Source organism: Emydura macquarii, unplaced genomic scaffold (assembly GCF_026122565.2).
Source record: "Emydura macquarii macquarii isolate MOO-44397 ecotype Brisbane River unplaced genomic scaffold, CSIRO-AGI_Emac_v2 contig_2676, whole genome shotgun sequence".
NCBI classification, from domain to species: Eukaryota; Metazoa; Chordata; order Testudines; family Chelidae; genus Emydura; species Emydura macquarii.
The window spans coordinates 29,243,212-29,256,773 of NW_027132813.1; the positions used below are offsets into that span (position 1 = coordinate 29,243,212).

Below are 13,562 nucleotides of genomic sequence, written 5' to 3' on the forward strand. Positions count from 1 at the left end.
CAAAGAAAGCTTTAGACTTTCAGCTATGTCTAAAAGTGGCATTTCAATTTGTGTATTTATGCCTTGCAGATATTTTACTATAAAAGAATAATCTGTTTCAAATGGAAAGGTTTAAACTTGTACACACTCTTTTTTAATGCTTTTGGCAAGGTATAGCAACAGAAACTGTAAATAATAAAAACAGATGCTCAGCGAGATAAAAGCAGAGGAGTGCTTTAGTACTGAAGTACTATAATGAGCAGTCCACCATGCAATGGCATAATGGCTGTGGGTGGACTCCCAGTAGCGATTTACTTTTATCTGCTAACAAGTGAAATAATGCTGATTTCTTACCCAAAAAATGGCAGCAACATTTTTCATATCAGCTAATATGTGGTGTCTACAGTTCTGGTCTATTTTATGAAGTGTGATTCATTTTCTTCATCTGTGAGAAGGTGTTTGCAATTAAAAAAACATTTTATTGGCATGATTAAAGGTACACATTTGGGCCTCGAACACGCAAGCTGCTCCATGTAGATGATCCTCCGCACTGCGTCCATGTAAACTTATTGTTAGTGAGGGATCTGTCCACAAAGAGCAGCTGGTGGACAAGAGCTTTTGGGCTAAATTCTGTCCTGATTTATACCGTGTATGGTCATTTGGTTCTTATTTGTAAGGCTTACTTACTGTGACCGAATGCACCCCTGTATTCACACTCTACACACTACTGTAATTCTATTTGTACAAGTTATGCCTTGTGAGCTATCATTTGAAAACAAATAACTCACGGGTCATTAATATAATGGTGAAAAGTATGTAGCAAGATTATATGTAAAGGTGAGACAATAAGCTGAAATTATAACTGAAATGTGACAAGTCTGGGGAATGGACAAAACCAGTTTCTCAAAGACAAAGGACAAGTTGACGCCTCTAGCCAGTTGTCATCAGAGCTGATGGGCAACCACCTGTCATGTGGCCATTTTTTTTTTTTTTGGCAAAGAAGGGGGCAGATCAATCTACATCTTAGCAAACAAGAGCATGGAACCTCCTTCACTTCGAGTCACCTTGTCTCCTTCCTTACAGATGGAATGAACTTTATCTAGGGGTAACCTTCAGGAAAATGCATTTCAAAGAAGGACTGGCCTACATAGTGAGGGGCAAAAACACCCCAAAGTATTTCTCCCTATCTATCTCTCTTTCTCTTTCACCTCAGAATACAAAGGAAGTAGCCATTTGACTTTGGGAGAGGTGTTGACCTAATATTTGCTGTTGCTGGGAGCATGTGGTAAGGGTTTGATCTGGAATCAAGTCAGTTTGTTAAGTTTTAGTAGTAAAACGTGTTTTCTCTTTATATCTGGTGTAATCATTTCTGACTGTAATGCCCTGTACTTGTACTCACTTAAGATCTCTCCCTTTGTTGTTAAATAAACTGCTTTATTCTTTAATCAAACTAAGCCAGGTTGTGGTTAAACTGGATTGTGTGATAACTCCATTTAAAGAAGCAAATTGTTGGATATTATCCCTTTATAGGGACAATAAATATGTGAACTGTTAAGGAGAAGGCTGACCACTGCAGAACATGTGTTTTTTGGGGAAAATTCAAGACAAAAGTGTGTTGGGAGTCACCCACAAGCGGTAACCAAGACTGCTGGTAGCCAGAATGTGGCTGGCGTTTGCTGACAGACTCCTAGGGACAGAGCTGCTGTACCAGGGCTGTGGCTATTAAACAGACACTCAGAGTGTGACGTGCCTGCTATCAGGCTATTTGTGAGCAGCCCGGTGGGACCTACAGCTTCAAAGTATTGGGAGGCACCTAATGTTGAAAGTCAGGGGTGACTCAGCCCCGCACTAGTCTGGATTGCACCCCGGGAATGTCACACTTGCTGAATCATCTATGCATGAAATATTATGCATTTATCAGAAGATATGATTATCTATGTATTGTGTAAGACAGTGCTCTTCACTATTTTTCAAGTGGGAGCCACTTCAGCAAATAACTTTAATGTGAGAACCGCTTACCTCCTCCTATGTGCCAGCGACCCCCCGAACTTACCCACTGCATGGCACCCGGCTCTGGCTGGGCTCTGCCACCCCCCAGCACTTACCTGCTGCGTGGTGCCTGGCTCTGGCTGGGCTCCGCTGCCATTCACCCGCCTTTCCCGCTCCAGTCCCGCAGCCTGGCGCCAGCTCAGATGGGGCAGTCTCACTCCCCGGCCCCGGGGTGGTGTCGGGCCGTCCCTTCAGGATGTGCAGTGGGGCTGGGGGGAAGCTCACTGCAGTCCCTACCCCTGCTGTGTGTCATGAAGGGCTGGCCTGGCGCCCACCCTGCAGGCTGGTGCCTGGGGGCCTGGCCCCCTCAGTACACAACTGCATAGCTCCCACCAGGTCACGGAGCAAAGCCAGGAGGCAGGCTGCAGCCACCTGCCTCCAACATGTTCCTCTCTCCCAGCCAGGAGGGATGCAGCTGTCTGCCTCCCACCCAGTCAGGAGCGGGTCCCCCAAAGCGTGGGGCTCAGGGGCTGCACTGAGGGTCGATGGGAGTTGCCACTAGATCCCAGGCCTTGCAATGAAGAACACTGGTATAAGAAATGGTGGTATTAGACACTGGGTCCTTAGATAGGTACTAGACACTGGCTCCTTCGATTGGAATGCAACCAGATATCTGCTGTGAGACCAGTTTGAAATGCCCTGCCCCACTATAACTTTCCCCGGACTTAAGATGTTGGTTTGAAAAAAGTGTATGCTTCATCTCAGACTTTTTTTCTTTTTTTTTTGAGGGGAAGCAAGGGGAAGATAAATAGAAAAGGCCTAAGAAGCTTAGGAATTAGAGAGCATGAACATTTTATTTTCACTTGAGATTTGTATTAAAACAACACTGGAAGCTTTAGCAGTGAAATGGCTTGGATTTTCATGGTAAAACTACTTCTTTTCCTATAATTGTGCTTGGAAGGATTACTTTTTATCAGTAATTGTTGGTAAACGTCGATTTCACTATGCACACACAAACCAATGAAAAAATATTTCCATCAATAATAATAAAAATTTACCAATAGGCAAAGTAAGAAAAATGCTGTTTGAGAATTTATTAGAGTTTGACTTAAGGATAGTTACTTTGTGTATTTTGACATGTGGTGTTGACAATTTGTGTTTTAACGGTTAGAAATATTTAACTTTTTTGAATCTCACCATCTACTGCCATTACATAATTATTGTCTGACCTCCCCATAATATCCTGTAACTGAGAAAAATTTAAATAAATAAAAATAGAAAAAATGCTTAAAATAAACATCTATATTATCCATCAAAATGTGTGTGTGTGTGTGTGTGTGTGTATATATATATATATTTAATTGAATACTGCTATGCTTACATATAATACTTCCTAAACTGCATGCCTAGGGCAGTTATTTTTTTAGAGAGAAGGTGAAAAATAACTATCCTCACCTCCCTGAGAGCCCCATGCAGAGTGGATCTGCCATGGGCAGATATTCTCCTCTCTCTGCAAAAGAGTGGGTAGTGGAAAGGGATGGGTGGAAGGGAACAAGAGGGGGACAGATGCACTATATCCATTGTGAACCACCAATCTCACACGGAGCCCACTTACATAGAGATTTAGGCCCTGATTCAGCACAGCACTTAAACATGTGCTTAACATTAAGCCTGTGAATAGTCCTGTTAAACTCAGTTGTTCTGCTCCTGTGCTTAATTTTAAGCACAGGCTTAAGTACTTTGCTGAATGAGAGCCTAAACAAATTTTCTCCAGGCTGTGGATCTAGGGTGACCAGATAGCGAGTGTGAAAAATCAGAACACTTTCTTTTTTTGTGACGGGTGTGTAATAATTATATATGACAAGTTATATAGCTATATAAGACAAAGCCCCTAATATTAAAATAGTGCCAATATTATCGGGATGTCTGGTCACTCTATGTGGATCCCTCTTCTGGTGGTTCCAGAGGGCAGTAAATGTCAAGATAGTAATACACAGTCTGGAAGCCAGAAGGGACCCAAGTCAGGTCTTACATTCTGATGTCCTTGACCTCCAGAGGATGAGTCAAGATCCCCAGGTTCTTATTACTGAACTTCCTGCCCAAAACCCTTTCCCTTGGGAGGTGCTACTCTGTATTAAAATAAGTAAAGCTAAACTGCAAAGGTAAGTGGCCGAAAGTGAGGCACACAAATCTATATGCAGGAACTTAAATCAGTGGCCTGATTTTCAGAGTGAATCTGTGATGAAATTAGGATGACCAGATAGCAAGTGTGAAATATCAGGACAGGGGGTGCGTGGTAATATGCACCTATATAAGAAAAAGCCCATATATCAGGACTGTCCTTATAAAATTGGGGGATCTGGTCTCCTTAGATGAAATATTGAAGTACATAGCAGTCTGTATTGAACCATTTAAGTCCCAATGAATCTGCAAGGAAATATTTAAGCAGTAGGCAGTCACCCATACTTCTAATTTTTCCTTTTTTTTTTTTTTTACAAAATCCATTTGCAAGCACATGCATATATAAAAAAGTAGACTTTGCCCTTCCTTTACAATACTTACTGAAGTTAAATAGGAAAATGAATAATCGCTGAAAGAAAATGACTCTGCTGACTCAATTTACAAATCCACTCTCTCAGGAAACTACTTGACCTTTTTAACAATAGATTGAAACACAGTATGTTAAAAAAATTAGGTAAGGATATTACCATCTTCCCTGCTTTATAAATTCAAGTGGCTTCATTAACACAAATCACTAATGGATGATTAAAATGTAGTGCAATATGCTATTTAAATATTAGGTATTTTTATTTGTTAAAGGCTTAGTGCTAACTATGATAAAGTATTAAATAAACATCTAGCTACAACCAGATAGTATATTAACAGCTAAAAAGGTGCAAGATTCTTTAGGAATGAAATATTAATGACTTCCTTGGTTTAATAAACCTATATAGAATTCACAGGAAAGGCCATATCCTATCATTGATCCACACTCATAACTTCAAGTGAAATTATTGGCATGAAATCAATAATTGGTCAGCAGAGTTTCAACGTGATAAATTGGGAGTTATACCGACTATTCTCATTGTTATTAATGCATACACATAGATACTGTTATTCTCTTGTACAAAGCTGAACATTTACTTAGAACTTAGAAATCAGTGCTCAGGACTAAGACTGATATATATCCACTTGAGATTTAAAAGATAGCTGATCATTAAAGGTGGGTTGCTACTATCAATAAAGCAAAATATTAAATACCCATTATTGATAAAATCAGAAGGGCATCCCATTTTGATTTGTGTACAGAAAACTCATGGTCATTATGCCTATGGAGTGATAACAAAGGTAGAAAGGTAACAAAGGTAGAAGGACAGAGGAATTCCCTTTGGCAGAGTCCTTACATCTGAGGTTCTTATTCATCTCAACAACATGGTGATTTAAGCCTACTGATGAGAATTTAACTGTTTAGCTGATGATCATTTTAGAAAAAACATCCATCTATTTGGGGATTATGAATGTGACTGGTAGTCACGAAGGGCCTTAATTTCAAATGAGTAGTATCTTTTTTGTGGGCACAATAAATTGCACCTACATACTTTCTTTTCAAATTGGCTTCTGCCCCTCTTGCATCTGCACTCACACCTTGTCATTTCCTGATGTTTGAATAATTAACAGCACATCCTTACCATTCTCTTAGAGACGCACAACTTCAGTGAGATTTTGCAGCAGGAATGCAGGATCTGGGACCCTGAAAACTGAAAAGTACTTGGGGAGGAAAAGAGCTGTAAGATAATATTATATCCAATGCTCTGAAAAACTAACGCATATTTTAATAGATTTCATGCCATATGCAACTATCAGGAAATGAAACTTTTTTAGCTTTGTTTGTCCTTTTAAACAGAGCATGTATGTTTTCCTGGAGTTCTCCCTCTACCTTTTAGGCAGCTACAACCCTGAAGTTATAAATCTAGTAGCCATTATTGCTTATCCGTTTTGTATTTGGGGAGAATCAAAATTGCCTTTATGTGGACTTAGCTCCGACAACTTTGTGTTTCATATTCAACTTTTGAATGCCCACTAAACTTAATGCACCACTAAACACAAACTTTTATAGGCCTGATTCAAATCTCAATTATACCAATTTATCAGTGCAATTCCACTGCCTCTAATTGAGGTGCTCCAATTTACGTAGGTATGAGTACTGAAACAGGTCCAATGATTTGTAAAGAAATAGTAATTGTGCCACTGGTACATGGGTGTATGTTAAATGTCTGCTTAAACTTTATTGGAGATTAGGCATTACCCAGAATCTGACTATTGCTGAGTTTTTAAGAGCATTAGATCAGATAAGTCACAGAAGCCATCCATTTTTTTTCCTGATGGATGAGATGTGCTGCCAAAATGACCCTCTAGTTCAGAATAACTACCAGATCTTACCTTGAATCAAGGCAATTTTACTCCTGGAAAGATTAAGAAGATGACACAGACTGGCAATATATATATTTTTAAATTGCATGGTACGATTAAATAATGCTGCATAATTATTACAATGGAGTTGCCATTAACCAGACACCTGAGACATTATTATATCTAAACACTCCTGAGAGGGCAGATGGTTTGAAAACATGGAATCTAAAGGTTCAGGAGGTCTCCTTTCTTAAATATGTTTTTCTTGCTTAACTGGCAAGGCTTAAGACTGTGTCAAGGCTAACTATGTGGCAATGGAAGGAGATGGATGTAATGTAAAGAAAAAGAATCAAGAGTGTTGTTGCAAGAAAGATGAAGCTGCATGTGTGTATGTACACACACAAGAGAGAAGTGAATCTCTCTCCTTGATAGACCCCTGAGTAATTTAGGTTAGGTCTCTTGATATTTTATCTGGGACGAAGCAGGGTGTCATTTTGCCTATTCTGATATGAATTATAATGGCTGTTTTTGAATTAGTTAGCTTAATAGAATTTCTTGACCTGAAGACATGAGGCACCATTCTGTTGTCACACTTCACAACATCAGAAAAATATAACCGAGGACTGATGTACAAATGTGACCAAAATAAGAACAGCTCATGTCTGGGGAAACAACTCACATACAATGACATTATATATGAATTAATTTTGTGTTTCATGTTTTAGATAACAAATTGTCTGGCTGGAGGGCTCATCACAGCACTGATCTGTGCTGTCCTGAGAAAGGCTCAGGTCTCTCAGCAACCTGATGGTTGCTCCACAAATTAACAAAAACTAGCTGTGTCACAAAAGTGACATGTTTAATTTTCAGGAGACAGTGCACCTGTCATACTGCTGCTCTCTTGCATACTCTATTGGCTGATATTGGAGAGGATTAATATAAGGCTTAGTGCAACCTGCATGCACCCTCCCATCAGGTAAGTGGTCTAGAATTAGGGTCAAAGGCCTGATGCTGTAAGTCCTTACTCAGGTAAGCAGTCCTTGCTCACATACGAGAAGGACCACTGAAGTTAATGGGGAATAGGGTATGAGACAGGGCATTGGGACACCTGTGTTCTATCACTCAATGTGTAACACTGAGCAAGCAAGCTAAAGACGCATCTGGAAAATAGGGATAATGATATTTACCCTCCTTTGCAAAGGGCTCTGCTTTTCACAGATGAAACGCTCTATCTAAATACGAGCTAGTATTATTATCTGCATGAGTGACATAGAAGCCAACATGATAAATTCAGTGAGTACGGGTTTGCAGAATGAGACCCTCAAATCTATTCTCCTTATTCACGTAAGTGGGCCCACTGAAGTCAATGATAATACTTATGTGAGTAAGGTGAACAGGATAGATGAGGCCAGGTTGAAAGGATAGAGAAATAATAGCACTATTTCATGAAATAAATAATAATACATCTGGGAGATTGGCATTGGTCTATAACTTTGTCGTGATGCCTGCAGCCCTTCCACTGGGAAAGAAAATAATTGCAGATTCAATGTCCCAGGTAAACACATATATATGAATTAAAAAATATGAAGGAATCTGTAAATTCACTGAAATGTTTGACAAAATATTTGATTTTGTACTGCACTTTTCTTTTCATTTATGAAACGCCTCCAGATTTGGCTAAACATTTTTAATTTACCCTGTTGGATTTTGTAGATCATGAAATGATGAGGTAAATGTGAAATTTGTGATGGTAAGGACATTAAACAGATTACTGCTGTGGAAAAAAGACTCTCCACATATGGCTGATATTTCAGGCTTTACAGTCTGACTTAAGGAAATTATTTACAGACAGTGGTATTTCTAGGATGCTTCTGATATGTCCAGTGGGACCAACTCTTACAGAAGCTTTCCTTATAGATCTCTGAATCTGAGAGCACTGTTTAATTCCCCCCTTCCTCCCATCTCCTCTAACAATTATAAGAATCCCCAGGGACCCTGTGATGATGTTAAGGAATTCAGTTTCCACCTCACCCCATACCTAATCACTATAATCAGTTATATTTACCATCCCTTGTCATAAAGCAAAAATGAACACAAATCTGTTTCTTCTAATATTTTATAACAGTTCTTTGTGAAAACTGCTCATTTGACATTTTCTTCCTCCTTCTCTACTAGAAGCATTGTGTCATTTTGCTGTATTTAACTGAAAGATGTTATACCTTCTGTGATAAAGTAATGACAACCAAACCACATATTTTATCAAAAACTGAATTTAATTACAGAATCTATCAAGTCTAAGAAGGGATGAACCTTTGAATTTTACTAGACTATCTATGATGAAAAAAGTTTTAAAAAAGTGAGCAGATTCAGAAAAACATTATAATATAGCATTATCTGACAGAAAATCCTGATAAGTGTCAAATTAAAAAGCTAATTTGGGGAAATTTATTGAAACCACTTTTTAAGTAGAGAATTACTACACAGTCTTGTTTGGGTAGTAGCCAGCCTCTCTAAAGAAAGAAGATGGAAGGACAGAACATTTTGTAGTCTTTTAAAGTTTTTTCCCCCCCAATGATGTTATACCAGTTCTAACCAAAAATGACCTAACAAAAATATAGCGGCAGGGGGAGGGGGGGCGGGGAGGGCAGGGGGAAAGTGCACTACTGTTTCATTGCCACCAACCATTAACATGAGCTGTGAAATGACATTGACAAAGGGGTCTAATCTTACACAGGAACATAGGAATTGTCATATGTAATCAAACAGTGGTCAGTACCAAATGCTTCAGAGGAAGATGCTAGAAACCAGTAGTGGACAATTGTGGAATCACATGCCCATCAAGAAAATTTCATCCTTAACTTCATCAGTTAATTGTTGGTTTATTGTAACTGTAAAGATGTTCCCAGTATCCCTATAAATATCCAATCTTTTTCGAAGTCTTCAAAGCTCTTGGCCTCTTGAATCCCACTAGGTTCTTGATATCTTGTGGCAGTGAGTTCCAGGGATTAATTATGTACTGTGGAAAAGATTATCTCCTTTTCTCTTTTTTAAATATTTCAGTTCCAAGAACAGTTCCTTGTTCTTGTATTATGAGAAAAGGCTATCAGGGAGTATCCAGTTAACTTTCTCTATATTATTTATCCTATTATATACTCTTATAGTGTCCCCTCTTTTTCAGCTCCTTGCTAACTAAGTGGCTCCAGTTGTTTCAGTCACTCTTCATAAAGAAGTTTTTCCATGTCTTCAATAAATGTTGACCCCCTTCTTTTTTTGCTATAATTTTTTGAGGTAGGGCAACAAGAACTGAACACAGTATTCCAGATGAAGGTGTACCACTGATTTATATAATACTTTTATAATATTTTCAGTATTATTTGCTATGCATTTTAAGATCTTATTTTCTTTTTTGACCATTATTGCAACCAGTGGAGGTTTTCACTTTGGTCTTTGTCCTGAATCGTTACAGTCAATTTAGATCCCAGCAATAGTATTTATCCAACCAGGGTGAATTACCTTCCATGCATCAACCATGATTTCCATTAGTCAGGATGCCTATTCACCTCTCTTCATCAGATCCCTGTGGAGTCTTCTCAGTCTAGACTAATCAAAATTTGTGTAATCTAACTATTGCCATCTCACAGTTCCATTCCTTTTCAATATTAGTAATAAATATATGTTTTTTGGTTTAAAATCAGCATAGTTTCATTTCAGTGAATGGATTTATACTAATGATTTAAATCAGATGAGAATCTGGCCCTTTGTTTTCTGTCTCTAGCCAGTTTCTGATCCATAAAAAACTTAAATCTTTCCCCCATGGCACTTTACTGTCTGCCTGATTAGCTTTTTGTGAGGGACTTTGTGAAAATCCAAATAAATTAGATTAACTGGTTCTCCTTCATCCCCTATTATCTCCTACCAATCTACAATACATTTATCGGTAATGGGAGTTACCTGTGAAAGTTCCCAGGCATAGAAATTAGATTAATAGAATGCCAGGAAAGCTGACATCTTGAACATGTGAAATGCATTACAGAACGTTGATGAGTTTTGCCTCTCAAGTGTAGCAGGATCAACCTCTCTTGGGTAAACCGAAGAACTACAGATCCACTGGTATTTTTCTTTCTCTTGCCTCACCACCAGGTCCATGGATCAGAGGCCGCCTAAATCCATGTATCAAGAGGACATTCCCTTTGCACACAAATGTTTTCCCCATACTGTGCAGTTTACCTTCCCTGTTTCCCTGGATGGAGAGTTTCTTGGGGGTACATCATGTCTCCTGCCCTCTATGCATAATGTTATCCCTGGCAAGAACTGGAATATAATGAGAAAGCTTAGTTTCATTGGCCTCATTGGTTTTCAGAGCATGAGTGAAAAGGGTAGAGGGACAATGGATGTTCCATCTGATAGGGGGATTATGCCTACCTCACAGCAGCCACAGCTTCCGGCTTCTCCAGCTCAGTGGGCATTCAGACAAGGCTTCTCGTGGGGCCTTGCTCCCTCACTTGTCACCTGGCTCCTGACTGCTCTGAGTTTGGCAGAAAGATTGATAGCCCCTAAGATCTTGAGAGAGGTCCTAGGACAACATCAGGTTTTCAGAATTCTTAGTCTTCAGGGATGAAGCAGGGTGAAACCACATCGCTACACGGCTCATACCCAAATGCTTCAGTTCTCAGTTGCATTAGTCCAGAAGGGCAGGTCACGACACCCCCCTGGGATTTCATCTTGTGCCAGCATAGCTCACACAAGTGATTTTTGGTGTGCAGGCTCCTAGAGGGCTTGACTTGGTCATAACCCTGGCAGGATCTGTACCACCCAGTACCTATGCAAGTCCTATCTGCTCCAAGCAACTTTTCTTATGCTACTCATATGAGAGAAATGGTATTGGTGATTTTACAACAGGCAGGGACAGCTGAGTTTCAGTTATGCTAAGATGGTCAAGATGGGCCAGAGATCCATGATGGCTGTCTGGGAATGCAAGTTTGCCCATTCCAGGCACTGCTGGAATATCACCTATCTCATCCTGCAGTACTAGGCCCGTCTCTGCTGGGAAAACAGCTTTCTATCTAGATATCATTTTACCCATACCCAATGTATTGGTCATTGCAAAAAAGACTTTGGGTCAGCTCTGTGCTCTCTGAGGCCCAGGATCAGTCTCTCACACATCCTGATAATTCACTGGGAAGAGAATGATGTGGAGTAGGGAACAAGGGGTAGTCAACTGGTTAGGGTGAAAAGGGAGCTTTGACAGCATGCTCAGAAGTTTTCTCAGTCCCATTAAATATGATCAGAAAATTTTCTGAGGGGGAAACTATGAGCCAGAAAAGGGGCAAACAAAGGTAGCAAAACATAGTAGGGAAGTGGGAGGAGGTGTCAGTCATAGGGACATAATGTATAGATTCCTGAATTTAATTTAGGAGAATGGAAATCATGTGCAATGCAGGTGTGGGCGTTTTTTATTGCTCCTCGAAAGATGAACGGATCTACTCTGTATCACCCATCAGAGGGAGCATCCTAGCTAACTGCTGTGTCAGGAGTTAAATGAAGTAGAGGTGCATTAACAGGGCCAAAACTCATCCCAATCCCCGACACAGGACTGGGAGTCAGTGAGCAAGATGAGTATAACCAGAGAGAGTTGGGATGGGGGGAAGCTGTGGATTTAATGTAGAGCACAGATTGAAGTACTCTTTGTTATAGCTCAAATGCTTAACTCAAAGAAAGGCCAGGCTTGGGATTTTGGTCTGGTGCCAAATCTCACTGGCTGGGAGGTGACTAAAGAGACCTTAAGGCATCAAATAAGTTAGCTGCTGGGTACTTTCACAGGAAAAAGAGGGTTGCATCTCTTCAATAATAGTTTTTATTGTATTAATGTATATATTATTTTTGTTTCTATAATTTGTTCAGCTACATCTCTTTCCCATTGTTCCAATCTTTGCTTTTATTTTGTTATGCCTGAAAAGAAGTAGAGTTCAAATTTATATATGTTTATGTGTGTGGTTACATTCCTCCTCTATAAATAGCAGCACTCACACACACACACACACACACACGTGTGTGTGCATGCACATGTATTTTATTAAATATAATATTTATTTTACAGTGTATTTTGGGAAGAATGTATATGTGATCACTTCAAAACATGTTTTTCTGATCTCTAGTAAGCTTATAGCTAAGCTAAACTGTTTAGTTATCTACAGATTCTGAGTGACTATTGTAAAATTGCCAAGAGGCACAATAAGAGAAAGACCACCACTCTGGAAAAATGGATGGTAGCTAAGATGCTACACAGGCACTGAAACTAAAATAAACCAAGCAGATCTTCCCTGTGGAAAATCTCCACCTGATATCTTTTAGACTAAAACATTATAACTCGGAATATAATCTTCTTTTGTAAAGTAACAGAAGGGGAATGAATCAGGTGCTATGCTGTAGGAAACTGGAAGGAAGAGGTTTCTAAATATTTTAGAGAAAAAGATTTACTGTATATTTAAGAATAGCAGTTTTATTAATTAACCTATTACTCTGGTTTATTCTTAATTAAACAACACAGACGCAAGAGGAAGTAAGTCTATGTTTAAATATTTTGGTGAGAGGTGCTATATAACATTAGATAGAGATATCTCAGAAAACAGAAATTGCGGAGACCTATACCTTTGGACACTAAAATGAAAGTTAATTTCCCATAATGCAGGAATCCATTACCATTGGTCTCCCACCCAAACTTCTGACATATCAGCTAGTTCATGTCAATCTTTAAAGTACTAATAACAGCAACTCTTCTTAAACAGATATAGTAGGGGATATAGCAGTGTTTGCCAATCTGCAATATCTAACATCTTTAAGACTTCACTTCTAGAAACACTGCTTTCAGGACAGCTGGAGTGATACCTCTCAAAATGGCACCACTCACATATTTAGAGAGAAATCAACCTTGCAGACTTCTGAACTATTCAGTGTTCATAAGTACTCACGCTCTTCTGAGCTGGTTTGACCCATCTCTAACTGAGACATCAATGCAAGTGTATGAAGAAACGATACCATTCTAAAAAAAAGGCATAGCAAAAGCTCAAAATTAGATGAAATAACAAGAGAAAAATAAAAACAAAACTATAGAAAGATGATGTTATGCTGGGAGGAAAAAAAAGGGGGGGAATAAACTTTTGAAGATGATGTTACTGTATGAAGAA

The 13,562-nt window shown here is 39.2% G+C and overlaps 1 protein-coding gene across 5 annotated transcripts in view; it reads right to left on the bottom strand.

The window, feature by feature from the left end:
- NRXN1 (neurexin 1) overlaps positions 1-13,562 on the bottom strand; it is a 753,679-nt gene that overhangs the window by 133,333 nt on the left and 606,784 nt on the right. The gene's annotated exons all lie outside the window — the stretch shown is intronic.